This window comes from Suncus etruscus, chromosome 6 (assembly GCF_024139225.1).
Source record: "Suncus etruscus isolate mSunEtr1 chromosome 6, mSunEtr1.pri.cur, whole genome shotgun sequence".
Taxonomy (NCBI): domain Eukaryota; kingdom Metazoa; phylum Chordata; class Mammalia; order Eulipotyphla; family Soricidae; genus Suncus; species Suncus etruscus.
Genome location: NC_064853.1, coordinates 76,003,094 through 76,026,292, shown reverse-complemented (window position 1 = coordinate 76,026,292; position 23,199 = coordinate 76,003,094). Strand labels below are relative to the sequence as shown.

Sequence of the window (23,199 nt, the reverse complement as noted above, 5' to 3'; positions counted from 1 at the left end):
TTTTAGAATTTTTTCCATCTTCCATGCATTTGTTTTTTTTTTTTTCTTTTTACCATGCATTTGTTTTAAGGTTCTTTTCCAGCTTCTTCTGTTGTATGGATTTGTTATGCAGCTTCTCTTCCATCTCACTAATCCTGTTCTCAGCAGCTGCTACTCTGCTGGTGAGTAACAACAGAGTATTTTCCAGTGTGTTTTTCACTTTGCCTACCTTTTTTTTTTATTTCTTTAATATCTATTTGAAGTTTCCCCATTTCTATTCTTATGTCCTGCTTAATCTTATTGGTTGTCCATTCCATGATTTCTTTGAGTTCTTTGAAATTATTCCACACTTCCTTTCTAAAGTCCTTATCAGAGAGATATATAGGTGACTGATGTCTGTTGGGCCCTCTAAACAACAATCTTCATTCAACAGATCTGGTGGAGATCTCTGTTGCCTTCCCATTGTGAACTTTGCAGTTTTGTATTGTGTGTGTGTGTGTGTGTGTGTGTGTGTGTGTGTATTTGTGTTTTAATGTGTTCTGGCCAGGCTCCTTGGCTAGAAAAATGTGATGACACAGAGTGAGGTGGCAGCCATGTTAGTATCTAGGTGACTAGCCTGAATTTTAAATAGCTCTTTTGTTTCCAAAAGCTGTCCACTAACAAACACCATAGCTGCTGGCCACTGTTGTTGTCTGTCTTGGTGCAGGAATCTTAGTTGAAAATGCAAAATGAGCCTAAGGCCCTGTTGAGTTGCCAGGGAAAATGACAAGGCTGGACAAAAAGGATGCCCACAAGTAGACCACCATCAGGACTTCACTGCTGAGGCTGGCTGGCTGGATATTTGTAGCCAGCTCATAGTGGTGCTGCATCTGCCTGATCACAAGGTGCTGCCTAGCTTAGCTGCTCTATTACTAGCTCAGCTGCACTCTAATGTCTGTGCCCTGTGAGCTTTCCATGGGGTTAGAATTGTTCTGCTCTCCAAAGCTGCATTCCCTCCATGTCTCAGCTGCACTTCCTAATGTCCGTGTCCACAAGTTTGGCCTGGTGATAGACCTGCATAGATCTCCAAAGCTTAGTTCTCCAAGACAAAGTTGGAACAATGTTAGGGTGTCACTCACTGGTGTTTCCTCTCCCGAAGTCAGGAAAAACCAAGAGTTTTGTATAAAACACAATGTTCTAAGCTTGCAATGTCACTCACAGCTGAATACCATAGTTCAGGATGGGTCCCAAACTTTCAATTTTACCACCTGTATCTTAAAGCAAATGGCCTCTTCATCACCATTCACCAGGGAATATTTTAATTTTTTTAATTATTTCTTTATTTGAGCACCATACAACTTTTTTATGTGTGAATAAATCTAATTGGTATAGAGTAACTGAAACTTCTGGTTCAATGTCTAATAAAATTGGGTTTCAAAACATGATCTAGTTCCTTTTGTTATGGCTAAAAGAGCTTTTATTACAACTTCTGGAAATGCACATTAAATGAATAACTAAGAAATGCCACTTTATGTGCCTGCTGGGCATATCTTAAATAGGATCCCTTCTCCACTTGTGCCTATAAGATCTTTGTTTCCTTTATGCTTTGAAATTTCTCTTGACTTAGTCCCATTTGGGGTCTAATATGTAATTTGAAATTTGACTTTTTAGACTGACTTTTCACCTCAATATTCTATATGACTCAGTTCCTAGATCTTGCCTTCTTTTGGCTCTGTATATTTTCCGATCATATGAAATTCTATCTTTCACTCTCTTTTATACTGTTGTTTTTCCAGAATTTTATATTTATTTTAAACATATTTTTATTTGGGGGATCACACCAGAGGTGCTCAGGGGAGCTCAGGTGCTGAGACTAGTGTTTGGGGATTACTCCAGGCAGTATTTGGGTGACCAGAAAGTGTTAATAAAGAACCTGAGCCTTCTGCATGTAAAATGTTCCTTAAACAGGTTGAGCTCTTTCTATGAAACCCATCACTATTCTTTGGAGAAATTCTTTAATAATTATTTTATGAAAGTCATCTAGTAAAAACATTGTTCTCTAAAAATGTTAATCACGTCAATTGCTAATTAAATGCCCCCTTAATTGTATTAGCTATAGATTAAAATGCATTTGTTATATAAATTAATTTTTGTAAGGACACAGAAAACATATTTTTCTTTCAATAGAATCAATAAATCAGTTTTTATATATGAAATATATAGTGAAAGAAAATTTTGTTTCATCTTTCAAATGAACATCAGGTCATTATCCATCATCTTGGAATTTAAGGGGTTGGATTTTATTTTAGTGAATCATTTGTATTATCATTTCATGGCTTGTCAGATATTTTGGTGTCTCAAAAATTCTAGAAAATGTATCCATTTTTTTGTTTATTTTTTTGTTTTTTGGGGCCACACCCCGTGACGCTCAGGGGTTACTCTTGGCTATGTTCTCAGAAATTGCTCCTGGCTTGGGGCACCATATGGGATGCTGAGAAATCGAACCATGGTTCATCCTAAGCTGGCTCAGGCAAGGCAGATGCCTTATGGCTTGCACCACTGCTCCAGCCCCAGAAAATATATCTTTTAATTTATAATTGCCAGTAAGTTCTAGTCAATGCAAGGTAGCATATGGATGTAGTATTTTGCCATTAAATAGACAATAATTACCCAGAATATATTATAAAGAGTCAAAGATTATTATACAGATATAAGGGATTATATTGTGAATCAGACACCATGTATTCCTTTTTTCTGGAATAGAGAGATGTGGTCCATACTAGATAGTGCTCAGGAGCACAAAGTACCTTAAGCATGTTACCTTACATATTATGCCTTCCTTTTTATTGAACTGTATAATTATATACAGAAATTGACATACCAAAATTATTTTTGCTTAATAACTGTAATCTAAATATCTAAATAAGAAAATTACTATCAGAAAAAAACTTTAGGGAAATCCAAATTCCTCACTGATATCTCCTTGCTTCAATGTAGTTAAGTATAAGAATGTTTGAAAAAATGAGTCTCATAGTTACCTAGTCTTCCTTCTTACCATTTAGTAAGTTATATTATCATTTATGAAATTATTGAAAACTTTTAGGAAAGTAATTTAGATTTTTTTATTTTTTTCCCATTTGGAACTCAAACACACATAAAGCAATTTTTTTAATGCTACTCTGTAGACATAGCTAAAAGAATTTAGCTTTCTTATTTGTTATATAATATCTTTATTTAATTACTATGATTACAAACATGTTTTTTTTTTTTTTTGGTTTTTGGGCCACACCCGGCGTGCTCAGGGGTTACCCTTGGCTGTCTGCTCAGAAATAGCTCCTGGCAGGCACGGGGGACCATATGGGACACCGAGATTCGAACCAACCACCTTTGGTCCTGGATCGGCTGCTTGCAAGGCAAACGCCGCTGTGCTATCTCTCCGGGCCCAAACATGTTTTTTTTTGTTTGTTTGTTTTGAGGTCACACCTGGCAGTGCTCAAGGGCCACTCCTGGCTCTATGCTCAGAAATGAACCCTGGCAGGCACAGGGGAGCATATGGGATGCCAGGATTCGAACCACCATCTTTCTGCATGAAAGGCAAATGCCTTACCTCCATGCTATCTCTCCTGCCCCTACAAACATGTTTGTAGTTAGGTTTCAGTGATAAAAAAAAAGAGCACATCCTTCATTAAAGATGTAAGGTAATGGTGATGAGAAGGTTGAACTGGGGAATAGCTTTCTATGAATTTCACTGTCATAGTTGTATTATATTTGTATGGACAAAAAATGACCTTTTTTTAAATTTTTTTTTATTTAAACACCTTGATTACATACATGATTGTGTTTGGGTTTCAGTCATGTAAAGAACACCCCCCATCACCAGTGCAACATTCCCATCACCAATGTCCCAAGTTTCCCTCCTCCCCAACCGACCCCCGCCTGTACTCTAAACAGGCTCTCCATTTCCCTCATACATTCTCATTATTAGGACAGTTCAAAATGTAGTTATTTCTCTAACTAAACTCATCACTATTTGTGGTGAGCTTCCTGAGGTGAGCTGTAACTTCCAGCTCTTTTCTCTTTTGTGTCTGAAAATTATTATTGCAAGAATGTCTTTCATTTTTCTTAAAACCCATAGATGAGTGAGACCATTCTGCATTTTTTTCTCCCTCCCTGACTTATTTCACTCAGCATAATAGATTCCGTGTACATCCATGTATAGGAAAATTTCATGACTTCATCTCTCCTGACAGCTGCATAATATTCCATTGTGTATATGTACCACTGTTTCCTTAGCCATTCGTCTGTTGAAGGGCATCTTGGTCGTTTCCTTAGTCTTGCTATGGTAAATAGTGCAGCAATGAATATAGGTGTAAGGAAAGGGTTTTTGTATTGAATTTTTGTGTTCCTAGGGTATATTCCTAGGAGTGGTATAGCTGGGTCTTATGGGAGCTTGATTTCCAGTTTTTGGAGGAATCTCCATATCGCTTTCCATAAAGGTTGAACTAGATGGCATTCCCACCAGCAGTGGATAAGAGTTCCTTTCTCTCCACATCCCCGCCAACACTGTTTATTCTCATTCTTTGTGATGTGTGCCATTCTCTGGGGTGTGAGGTGGTATCTCATCGTTGTTTTGATTTGCATCTCCCTGATGATTAGTGATGTGGAGCATTTTTTCATGTGTCTTTTGGGCATTTGTATTTCTTCTTTGTCAAAGTGTCTGTTCATTTCTTCTCCCCATTTTTTGATGGGATTAGATGTTTTTTTTTCTTGTAAAGTTCTGTCAGTGCCTTGTATATTTTGGAGATTAGCCCCTTATCTGATGGGTATTGGGTGAATAGTTTCTCACACTCAGTGGGTGGCTCTTGTATCCTGGGCACTATTTCCTTTGAGATGCAGAAGCTTCTCAGTTTAATATATTCCCATCTGTTAATCTCTGCTTTCACTTGCTTGGAGAGTGCAGTTTCCTCCTTGAAGATGCCTGTAGTCTCAATGTCCTGGAGTGTTTTGCCTATGTGTTGTTCAATATATCTTATGGTTTTGGGTCTGATATCGAGGTCTTTAATCCATTTGGATTTTACCTTCATACATGATGTTAGCTGGGGGTCTAAATTCAATTTTTTGCAAGTGGCTATCCAGTTGTGCCAACACCACTTGTTGAAGAGGCTTTCCCTGCTCCATTTAGGATTTCCTGCTCCTTTATCAAAAATTAGGTGATTGTATGTCTGGGGAGCATTTTCTGAGTATTCAAGCCTATTCCACTGATCTGAGGGTCTGTCCTTATTCCAATACCATGCTGTTTTGATAACTATTGCTTTGTAGTAAAGTTTAAAGTTGGGGAAAGTAATTCCTCCCATATTCTTTTTCCCAATGATTGCTTTAGCTATTCTAGGGTGTTTATGGTTCCAAACAAATTTCAACAGTGCCTGATCCACTTCTTTGAAGAATGTCATAGGTATCTTTAGAGGGATAGCGTTGAATCTGTATAATGCCTTGGGGAGTATTGCCATTTTGATGATGTTAATCCTGCCAATCCATGAGCAGGGTATGTGTTTCCATTTCCGCGTGTCCTCTCTTATTTCTTGGAGCAGACTTTTATAGTTTTCTTTGTATAGGTCCTTCACTTTTTTAGTCAAGTTGATTCCAAGATATTTGAGTTTGTGTGGCACTATTGTGAATGGGGTTGTTTTCTTAATGTCCATTTCTTCGTTATTACTATTGGTGTACAGAAAGGCCATTGATTTTTGTGTGTTAATTTTGTAGCCTGCCACCTTGCTATATGAGTCTATTGTTTCTAGAAGCTTTTTGGTAGAGTCTTTAGGGTTTTCTATGTAGAGCATCATGTCATCTGCAAACAGTGAGAGCTTGACTTCTTCCTTTCCTATCTGGATTCCCTTGATATCTTTTTCTTGCCTAATCGCTATAGCAAGTACTTCCAGTGCTATGTTGAATAGGAGTGGTGAGAGAGGACAGCCTTGTCTTGTGCCAGAATTTAGAGGGAAGGCTTTTAGTTTTTCTCCATTGAGGATAATATTTGCCACTGGCTTGTGGTAGATGGCCTTAACTATATTGAGAAAGGTCTTTAGGATTTTCTAAGTAGAGTATCATGTCATCTGCAAACAGTGAGAGCTTGACTTCTTAAAAGTAATGGCCGCCCTATCTCTAAAATCTGCCTTTTATTTAGTGGTGGGTACAGTTGACTAAAATCTGCCTTTTATTTAGTGGTGGATACATTTTACATTGTGTAAAGACCTAGATATTATCCTTTAATAATTAAAGCATAAATACAGTTTTGTGCTAGTAATATCTCTTTAAGGCCATTAAATATATTTGAATGAAATAAACCTTGTTTTTAAAGAAAGAAAATTACATTTGAGAAGACATATCTGAATTTTAATCTTGATACTTTCAGTGAATCTTATGATTGCCAGTATATGATCCCACTGATGTAAATTATAAAATAAGAGGTTTAGATTAGATTAAAACTGGAATACCGAGTATTTTTTGTCTATACCAGCAAATTGTCTGATTTGCCTTTACCATTCAGTAAACACAAGGGACCAGTAATTGGCAAATGGCTCCTTTTATTCTTTCTTAAAAAAACAAACTCTTGATTTTTCTAGTTATCACTGAGAAGTGGCTTTGACCAGAACATTGGCTTGCAATAAAATGCTAGATGGAAAATAAAGTTTATGATCTAGAACCCTAAATATGATTAAAAAGGTACTATTTTAAATTAAAGAAGTGTGATTTAAAAATATTCATTGTTGAAAGTTAAGCATGTAATATTTTCACACCAATTTTAGTGTCAACATCCCTCTATGAGTGTTCTCATATACCATCCCACTGTCACTTATCTGCCACCTTGCCATGAAAGTATAAGTTAATCACAGAAAAAATCTGTAAAATCTTCCAACATGTGGAAGCCAAAAACCTAACACAAAACAGTTCTAAACAACTGGATTGAAGAGGAAATCAAGAAAGAATAAAAAGTATTCTTGAAAATAATGAGAATAATGATTCAGCCTATCAGAACCTATGGGTACAGCAAAATCATATTATGTGGGAAATTCATAGCACAGCAGGCCTACATTAAGAAAGAAGAAAAGTCAAATTGAAAACCAAACTTAAGCACACTTCTCAGAAATCTGGAGACGGACCAGCAAATATTCCCTAAAATTGTAGAAGGGCATAAATAGTAAAAATTAGAACAGAATTCAAAAACAAAGAAACCAAGAAAGAAATTAAAAGAATATAAGATACCAGGACTTAACTATGATTTTGATATGCCATATAATTATACCAGCCATCTAAGAATGAATGTTCTAATTGGTTCTTCTTTTCACATTGTTTAACTTTCATTTATTTTTTTCTTTGTGGTATAACTAGGTGTATGACTTTGTTTTTCCATATTTAAATATTTATTTTTAGGATAAATTAAGGAAATATATTTACCCATTGAATAGTAATTGAATATTTTGGCTCTCGTGAATAATAAATTAACCACATATACAGATTTATTTAAACTTTTGATTCCGTAGAATTGCTTGTTTTTTCCACAGCATGATATTGCTTTATTTACTTTAGTTCTGTAGTATAGTTTGAAGACAGATAGTATATATATATATATATATATATATATATATATATATATATATATATATATATCTTTTCTCAAAGTTGCTTTGAATATTGAAGGTCTTTTGTGATTACATTTAAATTTTAGGATTATTTTTCTATTTATGTAAAAAGTGCCATTGATAACTTGGTATTGATTACATTGAGTCATCTGTAGTTTGTTTTATATGTGGGTAACATTTCTACAATTTTCTAATACTTATCATAAGGTATACTTGCGTTTATTCATGTCTTTCCTTAAGAATATTATGGTTTTATTGGTTCTTTGAATTCTTTTCCTGATTTCTGTATTGAATTTTAGCTTTCATATTTACCATTTTCCTCCCACTACCTTTTGAATTTGTTTGTTGTTACTGCTCTAGAGTTTTGAGACCTAAGTTTAAGTTGCTGAAATGGGCTTCTTCTTCTTCTTCTTCTTCTTCTTCTTCTTCTTCTTCTTCTTCTTCTTCTTCTTCTTCTTCTTCTTCTTCTTCTTCTTCTTCTTCTTCTTCTTCTTCTTCTTCTTCTTCTTCTTCTTCTTCTTCTTCTTCTTCTTCTTCTTCTTCTTCTTCTTCTTCTTCTTCTTCTTCTTCTTCTTCTTCTTCTTCTTCTTCTTCTTCTTCTTCTTCTTCTTCTTCTTCTTCTTCTTCTTCTTCTTCTTCTTCTTCTTCTTCTTCTTCTTCTTCTTCTTCTTCTTCTTCTTCTTCTTCTTCTTCTTCTTCTTCTTCTTCTTCTTATTCTCCTTCTCCTCCTCCTCCTCCTCCTCCTCCTTCTTCTGTTTGCTTTTGGGCCACACCCGGTGACGCTTAGGGGTTACTCCTTGCTATGTGTTCAGTAATCGCTTCTGGCTTGGGGGACCATATGGGACACCTTCTAGGCTAGCAAGTGCAAGGCAAATGCCTTGCCACTAGCGCCACCAATTCGACTCATATTACATCTTTCTTAATTTGGCTTACTATGCTAACAATTTCCTACATAATAGAGCTTTTGTTATATCTCACATATTCAGACAGCTTATGTCTTTGTTGTCAATTTTAATAAAATTTTTTAAAGTTTTTCCTTGATTTCCTCTTTTATTTAGTTACTATTTAGTAGTGTTTTGTGTTTAGTTTTCATGTGTTGGATATTATATGGAAGATTTGTAGTGGATTTTATATTGTTTCCCTTATATTTGAGGGCTCTTTATGGTACTTTATGTAATCGGCCTATTTCTTTTTTGTTAATGTGTGTCTTGGAATTGTTTGTTTGTTTCTCTTTGGGTCTCTAGAATCTGGGTTTCTTGAATCTTCCCGAGATCAGGATAATTCTCAGTAACATTTATTTATCCAGCTATTCTTTTTTTCTCTTTTTCCTTTATTTCTGGTAATTTTTTGATTAGAAGATTATTCTTTTGAAAATATTATGTGTAAATATCACACTCTATGCCAACCACTTATCTCTTTTCTTTTGCAATTCATTTTTGGTATTGGCAAGTTTTTTGTCTTTAATCTAACTGATATGGCCCTCCTCCTCATTAAATTCAGTTGCTGTGGTTTCTACTGTATTTTTAATTTCTCCAATTCCATTTATATGGATTCTTTGATATCCTGCATTAGGTCATCTTTCAGTTATTCTTCCAATGATTGTCTTATTTTCCTGGCCATTGTAAGGAGCATTAATTTAAGTTTCTCTCAATGAGGCTTTAGACTTTATTTGATTTTGTTGATTTGCCAGGACGACAGTATCTATAGTCAAAGCACATGAATTACTTTGTTTCTTCATTGTTCTTAAAGATTTGTGGGCTCTGTCATTTGAGTTTTAGATTACCAATTATGTGGGCTTTGAACCTGTTCTGTATATTTCATCAAAATGTTACTCTTTATAATCTGTTAATCTATCTCTGTGCCCTAAAATACTATTTCAATGCGCATGCAGGTGAATATCTATGAATCTCATTTGCATTAAACATAATCATGGCGGTATGTGGGCAAAGAAAAATACACTAGCCACATTTGGAGTTACTGGGTTGAATGAACATGCCCACATATTTGGGTTTTGAGCTTCAAGAGATGGTCAGAGACATGGGTACTTCCTGGTTTAGGGGACCCAGGGAGAAGTGTGAGATAGAGAAAGGTAGTGATATGGGCCTGAACTAGTGCTTTTTGATTAGTTAGAAAGACTACTATAAAGTTAGATCTACTAAAATTTTCTTTTTGTCTTGGATGTTGTAAATAAATTTCTAGTTATAAGAGTGAGAAAAGAGGGACTAGTCTTCAGCCATAAATCCTGATGTGTCAAAGCAAAAGATAAAATATGCAAGACAAAGCTGTATCCTCTTATGATTTTGAAAATAAGAGTCTCTTGTTACAGAGACTGACTTTCTTTGTAAATAGTATTCAAACTGTCTTTAAAATATTATTTCTGAGGACTTAGAATAACACAGTTAGCACATTAAGTAATAATAGTTAGTTAATACAAACCAAATTTGATCCTAGGCACCATGTGATTCCCCAAACATCAACACTGGAGGACTCAGAGTGCTATTGGGTTGGCCTACATATCCTTTAGGATCTTACTGTGAACCCCAAGGCAACTGGCAGAGAACTGCCTTATGTTTTCTGAACAAAACCCCTCCAAAAAAAAAGGCAAGAAAGGGAGCCAGAGCAATATCAGGAAGGGAGTTTGCCTTGCATGTGGCTGATCCAGTTTTGATCCTCCTCAGAATACAAGATGGTACCCCATGACTGCCAGGAGTGATTCATGAGCAAAGAGCCATAAGTAAAAAATATTTTTTGATTTTTAATATAATTAAATTTTTTAATTTAATTAGATAATATTAAATTTATTAAATAATAAAATGTTATTACATTTATATTAAATAAATACTTCTTTAAAATTTAAATTAATGTCAGTCCATGCATTATATTGTTGAACTGTATAAACATTGATGCTAGCTGCTCTTTAACATCCTGACAATGAAATCTAGATGTGCAAATTTTCAAAATTCTTAGAATGAGATCTTCTCTACTGATGTCTGCTTTTAATAGCTCTGGTTGACTAGAATGTTTTTTATCCCTTCATTTGCCAGGGTTCCATATTTATACTTGAAAATCTTAAACTTTGGGTGAAATCCTTTGTTTTCTGAGATCTAAAAGGAAAAGTTCTCAATGAAACTTCATACCAGAGATAGTGTGAGCCCTAATCCAACAGGTGCCAAAGTACTTTTGCACTTAGCCATAACTTGTCACCTTTCAACTTCTCAGCCATATTGTATCATTCATTTTTTATTTTAAATTTGCCTTCTCATTGAAGATTGTATTCTCAATTTAATTTGAGGTGCTGAGAAGGTAGTGTCTGAGAAAGCATTTGTTAAAGTCTGAACTTGTCATTGTTGACCTCCATGGTGAATTATGTCTGTATTTAACAGATGAATGCTGTGATGTGGGCAGCCATATCCCAGGAGAGTAGAGGTGGTTGTTCCAGAATCTAATAAAGCCGTGGCCTGTCTGCATCATCACTTATGTAGTGTAATCACTTGTATCATTCATATCATGTCTTTCATTAATCAGAGCTCATGTAGGCAACAAGGGAATGTAAGTTCTATTAGCATGACATATGGTGGCCTTCCCAAGGTTTTGCTACTTTGGAAGGTTTCATGGTTTGTTCAATTCAAGTAAAGACTGCTTAATAACATAAATTTGGGCATACCTCTCCCCTGGAAATTAATATTGTCTTTATTTTTTTTTCTAACTATTTTAGTTAGTGATGATTGTACCCAGGATTTGAATATTCATCACATTCAGTGGAATTTGTTACTTAGCCTCAAATAGTAGACTCCTTATAACTACTTCTAGAGAATGAATATAAAAGAAAAAAAATATTTTTAATTGCAAAGGTGATGAATGAGGTAGGCCATCAGAACTATTTTCCTATCCTCTAGAGATGTTGAAAATACAGATTTATTTTGAAAACAAAATAAGAATGAGTTTGGAAAAAAGTCATAAGTTTGGTTACTTTGGAAATTTATTTATAGATCCTTATCTTGATAATACGATTTGTATTCACAATTTTTAATACAATACTATTTCCCTTAAAATGAAACGTTTAATAAGTTGAAATAGACTAGTTTTAGACATAGTACTATTTCTAGAAAATTTTAGCATTAATTTTATGACCTGTGATTAAGTTGCTCTCAGTAGAATTTTTATATTTCTCACAATTATTTTTCAAATATGGAATGCTTCACCAACTTGCGTATCATCCTTGCGCAGGGGCCTTGCTAATCTACTGTATATCATTCCAAATTTAGTATATGTGCTGTCAAAACAAGCACTATTTCTCACAATTTTAATAAAATATAAATCATGGGACTGGAGAGATAGTACAGCAGATAGGGTGCTTGCCTTGCATGTGGCAACCTGGGTCCTATCATGACACCCCAAATGATACACCAAGTTCTACCAAATGTGATCCCTGAACACAGAGCCAGTAAGTCCCAAGTACTTCTAAGTGTGAATCTAAAGCCAATATAAAATATATAAAATTATACATAGTATATATATAATACATGTGTAATTTAACTATATAAGACCACTTTTGATTTTTTTCAACTTAATGTAATTTCCCTTCCTCCAAAATTATACATTTTTCCACCTATTTTAGATAATCTTCCAAAGTGATACATTTCTTCTACTCATGTTAGAAATTAAACAATAAAGGATCTCTATTATTTCATCTGTATTTATCTTGCAGCAAAACATTTGGCTTTCTCACACAGTTGATGATAAATGTCACTTGACATGTCAGAAATGCGCTCTGCCACAGTGTTGGCAGAAAGGCTGATTTTGCTAAACTGACCTTTCTTTTCCAGACAGATAATACTTGCAGCCTGTAACATGCATTTTTTAACAAACTCTCCTTCTGGGAATGGTTTCCCAGCCTTAGCAATCATCTCACTAACCATGTAACTAGCTTCGACTGATGCAACATTCTCTTTGGTTGCTTTCTTGAAGAAATCTTGTTGCCTCATTAGACATGCTTTAAGACTAGCAGCCGGCTCTCTCATTTCCTTGATATTTTGCACATTCCTCAGCATTAGTTGAATAATGGCATTTCAAGTTGTATTCCTTGTGCACTACAACTTTCTTTGAGCAAATAAGACATATGGGGATGCCCCTGTGCTCAACAAAGAAATACTGTGTCTCCCACTTTTCCTGAAATTGTCTGTGCTCATCAATCTTTCTCTTCACTGCAGGATTTGATTAGGTCATGATGAAGGTATGACAAAATCTAATTCTGTAATAAACTTCTCTCCCTTCTCTCTCTTAGGCCTCCGATAATGCAAGGGACAGTGGGCAGATTTATTCGCTTACCAAATATTCGCAATAAAAAATCGCATTAGTAAGAAAAAATCGTATTAAACATTTGCAAACCCTGAACGAAACTGCTCAGGGTATGCGAATGTTTAATGCGATTTTTTTCTTACTAATGCGGTTTTTATTGCGATTATTTGGTAAGCAAATAATTGTGAATACTGCGATATTTGAAGGCTGGCCATGGGCCACAAAATGTTGTACGGAGGGCCGCAAACGACCCGCGGGCCGCGAGCTTATGACCCCTGCTTTACATCATATGCTGATATTATTGGTACATATCATATAAGCAATAAATCTTTTTAATAAGGAATTAAAAAGATTCAGAAGAACCACGTGATTGGCTGGAGTGATGGTGCAGTTGGTAGGGCGTTTGCCTTGCACATGGCTAACCCAGGATGGCCGGGGTTCAATCCCCGCCGCATCCCATCTGGTCCCCCGAGCAGCAGCAATTTCTGAGCACAGAGCCAGGAGTAACCCCTGAGCATTGCTGGGGGTGCCCTCCAAACCAAACCAAAACAAAACAAAATTTAAATAATTTCATAGCATATTTTTATTAAGGTAGTTATAATGTTTCTCAGCAAAATAATTATATTTACTTTACTTTCTTTTTTTTACTTTTGTTTTTCGTTTGTTGTGTTTTGTTATTGGCCCTCATCTGGTGACACTCAGGGATTACTCCTGGCTCTGTGCTCAAAAATCTTTCTTGGCTTTGGGGAGCATATGGGGCGCCAGGGATCAAACCGAGTCCGTCCTGGGTCAGCCACATGCAAAGCAAATGCCCTATAGCTGTACTATCACTCTGGCTCCATATTCTATTTTCTTTTATTTCCCCTTTTCCCCTCTATGACCAAGGGTCACACACATGCATACATGCTTGCCAGTCTCATACATTTGGTTTTGATGTTTTCAGGCGTCACATAATTTGGTCTAGAGGACTTGAGAAGTCACCATCGCAGGGTGAAATATAAGACTTTTTTGCACTTCTGATTAATTGAATAAAATTATAACATCTACATGCAGTTATTAAATCATTTTGTGCAATATATTTGGATGATTAAGTTTGGGGTGTTCACAAGACCTCCTATATGTAGAAGAAAATACTTTTATTCTCCCTAAATAATTTAATGAATTTTTCTCTCTATTCTTCTCCTGGATACCTGTGCTGGATATAGAAGCTTCCCTTGCTTTTGTGTTATTTTTATTTTCTTTGAAAACAATAACCAAGAGGCTAGAATTATAGTAGAGTAGATAGTGCACTTGATTTGCATGCAAACAACCTGTTTTGATCCCCATTATCCTATGTGGTCCCCTGAACACTGCCAGGAATAATTCCTGACCATCACTGCATATCATCCCAAAATAAAGTGAGAACCAAATATCTCAGCTTGGATATTTTATAAGAACAGAGAATAGTGATAAATCTCATTATTTAAAATTAAGCAAGGGCATTGATATTTAATTATATAAACTGGATACAATAACACCTGGGGATATACTTATATATTTTGGACAGAGATTTGATTTTGCCACAAGTTTCAAAGTATATTTTGTTTATTCTACAAAAAATTTAATAACTTTTGTTTACAGTTAAAAAACCCGATATAAACATTTTGAGAGTAGGGTTATACTTATCAATACTCAGAAATCATTTTTTATTGGTACTTAGGGGCTATTGTAATGACATACTGAAGATAAACATAGGTAAGCTGTAAGGCAGGTAGGTGCATTACCCTCTATTCTATCTCTCTGGTTCCCAAATTTATTTGCCAATAAAAGCTAAATTGATTTAACAATAATATGAAATGTTTCACATAAAGTAAAATATTTGTTAATTATAGTTTTTTCTCTTGAATTTTAAATGATTTTATCTTTGTGAAGATGATGTCTACTGAGTTGAGTTGCTAATAAGCCCCATGCTGACTAAAGTTGATGTGATTCTTTCATATTTTAGAGTGTAATATTCATGAATTTATAATGTGCATCATATTTCCCTGTGAAAATTGCTTATTTTAAATGAATAGTTACTTTAAAAGCCTTGGAAATTTTTTCTTAGGAAATTAGAAAAGGAAAGTAAAATGACTATATTTCTAATAAATTCATGCTCGGTCCTTAAAAATGTAAACCATGAAAACCACATTTGGTACATTGTTCAAAAGGAATCTGTTGGGACTATAGATGTTATTTCTTTAGGAAGCCTCTTGTGATTTTCAGGAACTTGTGTTATGTGCTTGATCATTTTTTAATAATTTATTTACTTGTATTTAATTAAAGATTCATTGTTTTCAACATTAACAATAGATGTGTTTTGCATACAACATTCCAACACCCATCTCATGACCAATCCCAGACCCATTTGTTCTCACCAGTGACCAAACTTCACTCCTGCGCACTTCCTTCCCATACCTGACACCTTTAAGAGATCTCAAATCTCAAAATTCAGAGTGTTTATGTATTAGTAATTTAGATCACATGTTTTCAGAGTTGTTGAGGCTGTGATTTGGTTATATAGCTCTACCAATCTCCCTCATCATCAGTGTTCTTGGCACCCCTGACTTCACTTCATTTATTACTTCTCTTTCTAGTCTTTCTTTCCCTGAATTTCTTGCCTTCTGTGTTTTTCTCTTTCCTATTCTTAGGGTTAATGGTGATCTAGGCATCTCTTTTTATTGGGTGGTTTGAGATTATTCCTGAATATATGCTCTCTCTCTCTCTCTCTCTCTCTCTCTCTCTATCTCTCTATATCTAGATAGATAGATAGATAGAGCATATATTCAGGAATAGTATATATATATATATATATATGTATATATATATATATATATATATATATAAAATAGAACTCAAGAAACCATGTTTGAAACTGTTGACTGAACTTTAGTTGGCCACATGTAAGGTAAGCACATTACCTTCTGTACTATCTCTCAACTCATGAACACCAGTAATTTTTATTTTTCTTTTTGTGGGCTGAGGAAAGGTTACTGGGCCACACCTAGGAAAAATAAATTATTAAAAAATAAATGAATAAATATTTAAAATCATGGAGAAAGTACACATAATACAATAATTTGTATGATTTTATTTGATTAATTGTTTATTTTTTGTGGGGGCCAAACATCTGTACTCAGTGTTTATTCCTGGCATTATGCTCACAGATCACTTCTAGCAGGGCTCAGGGAAACTATCTGGGATGCCAGAGATAGAGTATTCTGGGGTCGCACCTCTCTGCATTCAGACATTACTCCTGGAAGGCTCGGGGGACCATATGGAATGCCTAGGATAGAACCTGGGTAGGCAGTGTTCAAGGAAAATGCCCTCCCTGCTGTGCTATCAATATGAAACCAGGAGGGTATTTTTTATTTTGAATTTTTCCTGCAGCCAACATGTCAGCTGTTCCATTCTAGTTGTGTCCGTGTGTGTGTGTGTTCGTGTGTCCGTGTGTGTGTGTTCGTGTGTCCGTGTGTGTGTGTGTGTGTGTGTGTGTGTGTGTGTGTATAAAGTATCCATCTTGTTCTGTATCTTGTGACAAAACGTTCATGTCTGTTTGGATCATGTATTATTTGATATGCAAATTTTTACTTAGGAACTATAGTTAGTTAGGGAGAGAATATTACTGACTTCCAGAAATAGGTCTTTAAAAGGGCAATAGATATTTGGAAAACTGGTTTTAAATAAGGGAAAACAGTTCTTCCTTGTGGTTCCTACTTTTCTATATTTGAGACCAAAATTCCTTGAAAAGATATTAGCCTAATGAACAAATTAAAAATTAAAAATTAAACCAAATTCATAGGCAGAGATAAATCTGAAAAAAAAAAACACTTGAATAATGGAATGATCTCTGTTAAAGGAGAACGTGTCTTCTCATTAGGAACAAGGGGTTATTAATTTTTAGATGTAGTCTCAAAATGATATGTGATGTAGAACTTGTTAAATGCAGCATTTGCACTCTTTACTTTAGGCAAAGTGAGGGAGAAATTTTCTGAGTGGAGCCTGGTGAAGCCTGTTTTTAGAAACCACCCAGGCAATTATAATATTGGTTAAATTTAAACATTATTGCTGTTTTGAGAGTCCCTTGACTATTTTTTATTCTTCCTTCTAATGACATGTTTCACTACTCATTTTTCTCTCCTCCCTTCTGAAGGGAATTATTTTCTTGACAGATTTGATTTTTGGTCAACTTCTTGATGTGCACTTTGAAAGGAAAGGTGACATAAGGTTAGAAATAAGAGAGTAAATTTCCCGGGTAGTTGGAGATTAGAGAATAGTGTTGAATGAGGAATTGCATATATGGGGGGAAATGAACACACTATTTTAGAGCCTGAAATTGTCTTTGAGTTTGATTGTCAACATTACCACTTATCAGATGCATGGCTTTGATTCACTTAATTGCCTTGTCTAAGACTCAATTCCTTCATCTGCAAATGTTGGTAAATCGTCAGTAACAATTCAAAGGAATATCATAATGACTCAATTTGTTAATTTCCATAAAGAACATAGAACTATTCAGTATTCACCAGCTATCATTGCTTTTTGCAATACACGCTTTTCATGTTCAGAAAGAAAAACAACAAAGAATCTCAGTTATTTGGAAATTGCTTTTTGATTGCTGAATCCATTGTTTTGCTTTTAAAAGGACTTTTAAAGACTCAATTACATAGGTCACAGTTTTAAGAGGGTTTGTGAAGGAATATATTTATCTAATTAGAGCAAGCTTCAAAGATATTTACAATCTAAAACAAATGAAATGTCCTGTTGTTATAAAGCTGTTTCAGGTTCTTAGTTAATCATTTTCTCTGCTGCAAATCTCTGAAACGTTCTCAAAATAGTTGTACAAGTTTTCACTCCAGCTCCTTCATTAACTAACTCCAAACTTCTTATCCTCTAATATGTGATCTTTTATTGTAAAGCTGCGTTCTTTGAAATAAAGACTATATTTCCTTATTTACAGATTTTTCAAACATGATAGCTTTAGCTCTTGTTGAATATTTATTGAAGCTTTCCTAATAACCCAATAATATACTTATTTTTTATTCCATGTAGTTTAATCAGTCCATAATAAAGCTGTTTGGAATCACCAAAACAGACATTTTTTTCTAATCTCTTTCTGTATTATGACAAAGCAATAAAAAAACATCAACAGGTGAGGTATGGTAAACAATAAAACACTCAGAGCCAAAGACAAAATTCTGATTGTACCTCTAAATAGCTTTAACTCAAAAAAGTAATTTGTTTTTTTGGATCAATGTTATCATTTAAGTAGGTTTTTTTCAACAGGGATAATAGTGACTCCTCACTGGGATGAAGAGAAATCAAATGGAGAAGTAGATGTAATTTTGAGCAAAGTATTATCCACATATTGACTTTTACAAATCATTATTGCTAATATTTATTGAGTGCTTGAAAGAAGCTGGTCACTATATAAATCATTATATATGTATATATATATATCAATATTATTTAACCTATACATATATAGTATTATTGCAATATCTAGACAGTTCAATTTTGTTAAAATTTATATTTGATAAGTATAATGTTAAATATATTCTAAACAATGGTTTGGTTTTTTTTTTTTTTTGTTTTTTTCGGGCCATACCTGTTTGATGCTCAGGGGTTACTCCTGGCTAAGCGCTCAGAAATTGCCCCTGGCTTGGGGGAACCATATGGGACGCCGGGGGATCGAACCGTGGTCCTTCCTGGGCTAGCGCTTGAAAGCAGACCCCTTACCTCTAGCGCCACCTCGCTGACCCCTAAACAATGTTTTAATCTCATTTTATATATGTATATATAATATCTGAAATATTAATTTCTAAAATTGGAAAAAGTAGATATAGAATCTAGATCTTTTATCATAAGTTAAATCAAAATTAGAGAAGTTTACAAAACTGATTTGTGGGCAGCATGGTTTGGAAGACTTGAACTTTGAGTTTCTTTTTCTGTTTGAAAAATGACTCCTGCTTGGGAATAACTGGCTAGACAGGCATATCGTATCAGAGTATTCTTTTGTAGTTTTTAACTTGTGCAGACACAGGCACTTAAGTTGTTCACAGTAGAAGCCAGAGCCATTTAAAATTCTATTTTTTATTTTTTGTTTACTTATTGTTTTGTGGGTCATACATGGCAAGGATCAAAAGTAACTCTTGATTCTGCAAATAAGAATTCCTCTTGATGGTACACAGAGAACAATATGGGATTTCCTAGATAGAATCCTGGTCATGAACATGCAAATCAAACACCCTACCTGCTGTATTATGCTCCACCCATAACTTGTAAAGATTTTATCCACATGTTGTTAATAGTTAATCTGGGTTATTATTTTATTTTATTTTAATTTTGGTTTTGGGGCCACACTCAGAGATGTTCAGGAATTACTCCTGGCTTTGCACTCAGAAATTGCTCCTGACAGTGCTCAGAGGACCATAGGGATGTCAGAGATTGCACATAGGTTGAATAAGTGCAAGGTAAATGCCATACCGACTATACCATTGTTCTGGCCCATTAGTTATTTTATTTTCATATTTTGCATATAAACACATTTGCAACTCCATCCTAGAATATCTTTTTTCTTTTCTGTGAGCTAACATTCTACAAGGCGAGAATTTCTCTTTAGGTTTGTATCATAGGAAATAAATGCATTGTATGGCTTGTATCTTAAATTTTATAAACAAAATATGGTCTTATATGTAACTTATAATAAATTTAACAATAAATCAATAATGCAAAGGTGGCATACCATACAATTTTCTGTTAAGAATATTTCTGAGTATAGTATTGACAAATTTCAAATTATTTGCATCATAATTTTCTTATAATTTTCAAAAATAATATGAATTAAAAGAATATCTGAAATGTTCTCCCTTGAGTATACATGAATTTTAATAGTAACACTAATTCAAAAGTTAATGCTTTTCAGCATTCTAAAATTTTTAAATTAACAATTGTCAAAACATATAATCAAACTACATGACCATTTCAAATGAAATGGTCTCCATATCAAAGCTGTGGTATATATACTCAATGGTATACTACTCTGCCAGTAAAAATTATTAAATTTTGAAATAAATAAATTTTGTCATTTTGTTAACCTGAATAGATCTTGAGGTGACTATGTAGCATAAATGTAAAATTAGAGAAAATCCCAATTAGCCTTTCCATAGATGTAGAGAATTTTTGACAAAATACTATATCCATTCAAGAAAAAAAGTAACTTCCAATATAGGGTTTAAAGGAATTTATCTCAATAAATAAGACCATATACAATACATTTGCAGCTAATATAATTCCTTAAGTGGATAAAAACAGCATGTTTTTTTCTTTGAAAATCAGATATAACACACGAATACCCAGCCACACAACAATTTCCAATTGTATGTCCTTGCCATAGCAACCAGACCAGAAAGATAAATCAGCACAATTTAAGGTAAGAAGTCAAAGTGTCACTACATGCAGTTGATGTAATAATGTAAAGTAGAAAAATCTAAGGGTTTCACTAAACTACCCTTAGAAACAATAAATTTGCATTACTGTAAATAACATCAATACTGAAATTATTCACACATTAGACATGAGACAGCATACCCCAAACAAGTATGTTTATATAGGACATTCAAAGCTCAGAAATAGCAAAAACAAATAGCTCCATCAATAAAGAGGAGATGTGATGAACAGGTTGTTCCTCAAAGAGGACAAAAAGATTGCCAACAGGTCTATGAAAAAATGCCCATCATCATTAATGATCAGTGAAGTACAATTCAAAACAATATTACATCTCTTCAGACCAGTGAGAGAGGTCTATATAAAAAATAGACCTATATATCCATAGACCCCCAAAGAATAAATGCTACTGAGATGCTCTGAAGAGGAATTATTATTTTCTCTGGGTGGAACTGCTGCCTGGTTAAGGTTCTTAGAAAATGTCTTAGAAACATACCTTACAGTATGTCCACTTATGGCCAGCTTCATAGACTAATTTTATTTTAGAAAGAGATGTAAATCAAACTACTAAAAATATAGGGCTATGAACCTTGCAACTGAAGACTGGTACACCCTTTGAGGAGGGGTAGAATAAGTGCCGTCCCTGCTGAAACTATGGCAGTTGCACCCACAAATCACAATGGCCATCACATCAATGGCCCAACTTTACCCTTTTGCCATTGATCTCTGCAGACATCCAACTGGCCAAAACTCTAGTTCTGTTGATATCTCCAGGGGCTTGTCAGATAGTATGAGAGTAGCTTCTCCTTACCCTTCCATATGTTTCTGGAAGGCCCTGTAGCTACAGACATGCCCCATAGTTGTTACTCTGTCAGCCTCAAAATTGGAATTCCTGAACCTTGGAGGAAGGTCACATGACACTGACAAATTTTACAGTACTGTCACCCAATAGAAACACACCAAATTAGATGTCAAAATAGCAGGGAAGCCACCTAAGGATTATAGACAAAATCAGTAACAGAAGGATCAATTAATAAGTAGCTTAGTAAACCTTCAAGCAATGATTTAATGATCCCATTGTGAAATATGATAGTTTTCACATATTTCCATTGTTTTTCTATAATTTACTTACAACTTAGTTGTAAACAAGCAATGTAAAATGTTTTGTTTCCACCAAAGAGGCAGGCTTGATGGTGGTGGGAATCCAGGGACAATTGTGGAGGGAATTTTACATTGGTGGTAGGATTGATGTTGGAACATGGAATGGTAGAAACTAATTGCATTATGAGCAACTATGTAAACTACAATGTTTAAATAAAGGAATAATTTTTAAGTGGTTTGAAGACTTGTTAAAAATTAAGAAGAGGGCTTCCTTATGACTTATTTGACTCTAGGCATCTATTTGAAGAACACAAATAAGTTACTCTAAAAAAACATATGTTGAGGCCAGAGCAAAACCTAGTGGTAGGATATTTTTCTTGCATGCAGACGACCCAGAACAGTGCTGGGTTCAATCCCCAGCACCCCATATGGTCCCCCGAGCCTGCCAGGAGCAATTTCTGAGATCAAAGCCAGGAGTAACCCCTGAATGCCACTGGGTCTGACCCAAAAAACAAATATGTATGTATGAATGTATGTATATATATATTTATGTATGTATATGTATTTTTTTCTGTATATGTATTTTTAACTCAACATTATTCATGACATTATTCAACATTTGGTGGCAACCCAGATGTCCAGCAACAGGTAATGAGATAAATTAACTGTGATATATGTGAGTAGCAGAATACTACTTAGCTGTGAGAAAGATGAAATCTTGTGATTTCCTATAACTTAGGTGAAAAATGGGGAAATGCAACTAAGCGAATTGATCATTCATTCATGTGTAGAGTAAATAGAAACAGAGCCAGGGGATCTTAGGATTTCTAGTGGGAGAAAAATATGGTCCATAGAAATGTGTCCTGAGGATTATAATAGAATGGGGTGAGATTTGGGGATAGTGCTGGAGAAATCTTGGCATTGGTTACAGTACTGTAGGTTTAAAGCAATCAGATTGCTACTGACATCCAAAATTGGAACAGAAATACATTGAAAGAGACTGCAAGAGAGGGAATTTATTTCTTGCCTGAAGTCTTTTTTTAGTGGAGCCTAATTATGAACATAAAAGATCGGCTTCCGATTTTTAAATGTTTGATCACTCTATCAAATGGTGTGGTTACACAAATGTATTCTTCTCTCTTTATTAAACTCTTTTAGTTAAACGAGTTAAATGTTAGTTATCCTTAAAGCATAATTCAAATGTTTCAGATTATAAGCATAATATTCTCTATGCATATGCTACCCTTTGGAATGATATATTCTGTATATGTAGAAAATGCATTGTTGGATCATTGAGGCTTGTTAATACCATTGAAGCTGACTTTCTGACTTGTTCAATAAGTCCAGTCAATACATTATAACTCTTGGTAAATATGTCAGTAGCAGTAAATACATTTTATCAATGAATATTTACTTGGTAATAATATATAGATGTACTATTAAATAATTATTTGAAACATTTTTGCTTACTTTGTCCCTTAGTATGTAGAGATAATAATGTTTCATTTGTCATAATTTAGGTGTTGAGTTGTATATATCCTGTGGTTAAAATTATGTTTTAAAAATAATTTGGCAGAGAGGAAAGTATTGGCAGGTAGGTTGCAGTTTTGGCAACTTCACTCTAAGAAATCAATTGACAAAGCATCAAACAGGAAAATATATTACTCATTGGCTGTTAAGTCATAAGCCCTTGTGGCTGTTGATCATCTTGGATATTGGCTGCTTGCCTACTGGAGGGCAG

The 23,199-nt window shown here is 34.6% G+C and overlaps 1 protein-coding gene and 1 non-coding gene across 2 annotated transcripts in view; one reads left to right on the top strand and one right to left on the bottom strand.

The window, feature by feature from the left end:
- The window catches only part of MACROD2 (mono-ADP ribosylhydrolase 2), a 2,173,194-nt gene that overhangs the window by 1,280,336 nt on the left and 869,659 nt on the right, over positions 1-23,199 (top strand). The window lies entirely within an intron of this gene.
- LOC126012300 (U6 spliceosomal RNA) lies at positions 11,778-11,884 on the bottom strand. The gene has a single exon (XR_007496818.1). It is a non-coding gene; the product is annotated as a U6 spliceosomal RNA (small nuclear RNA).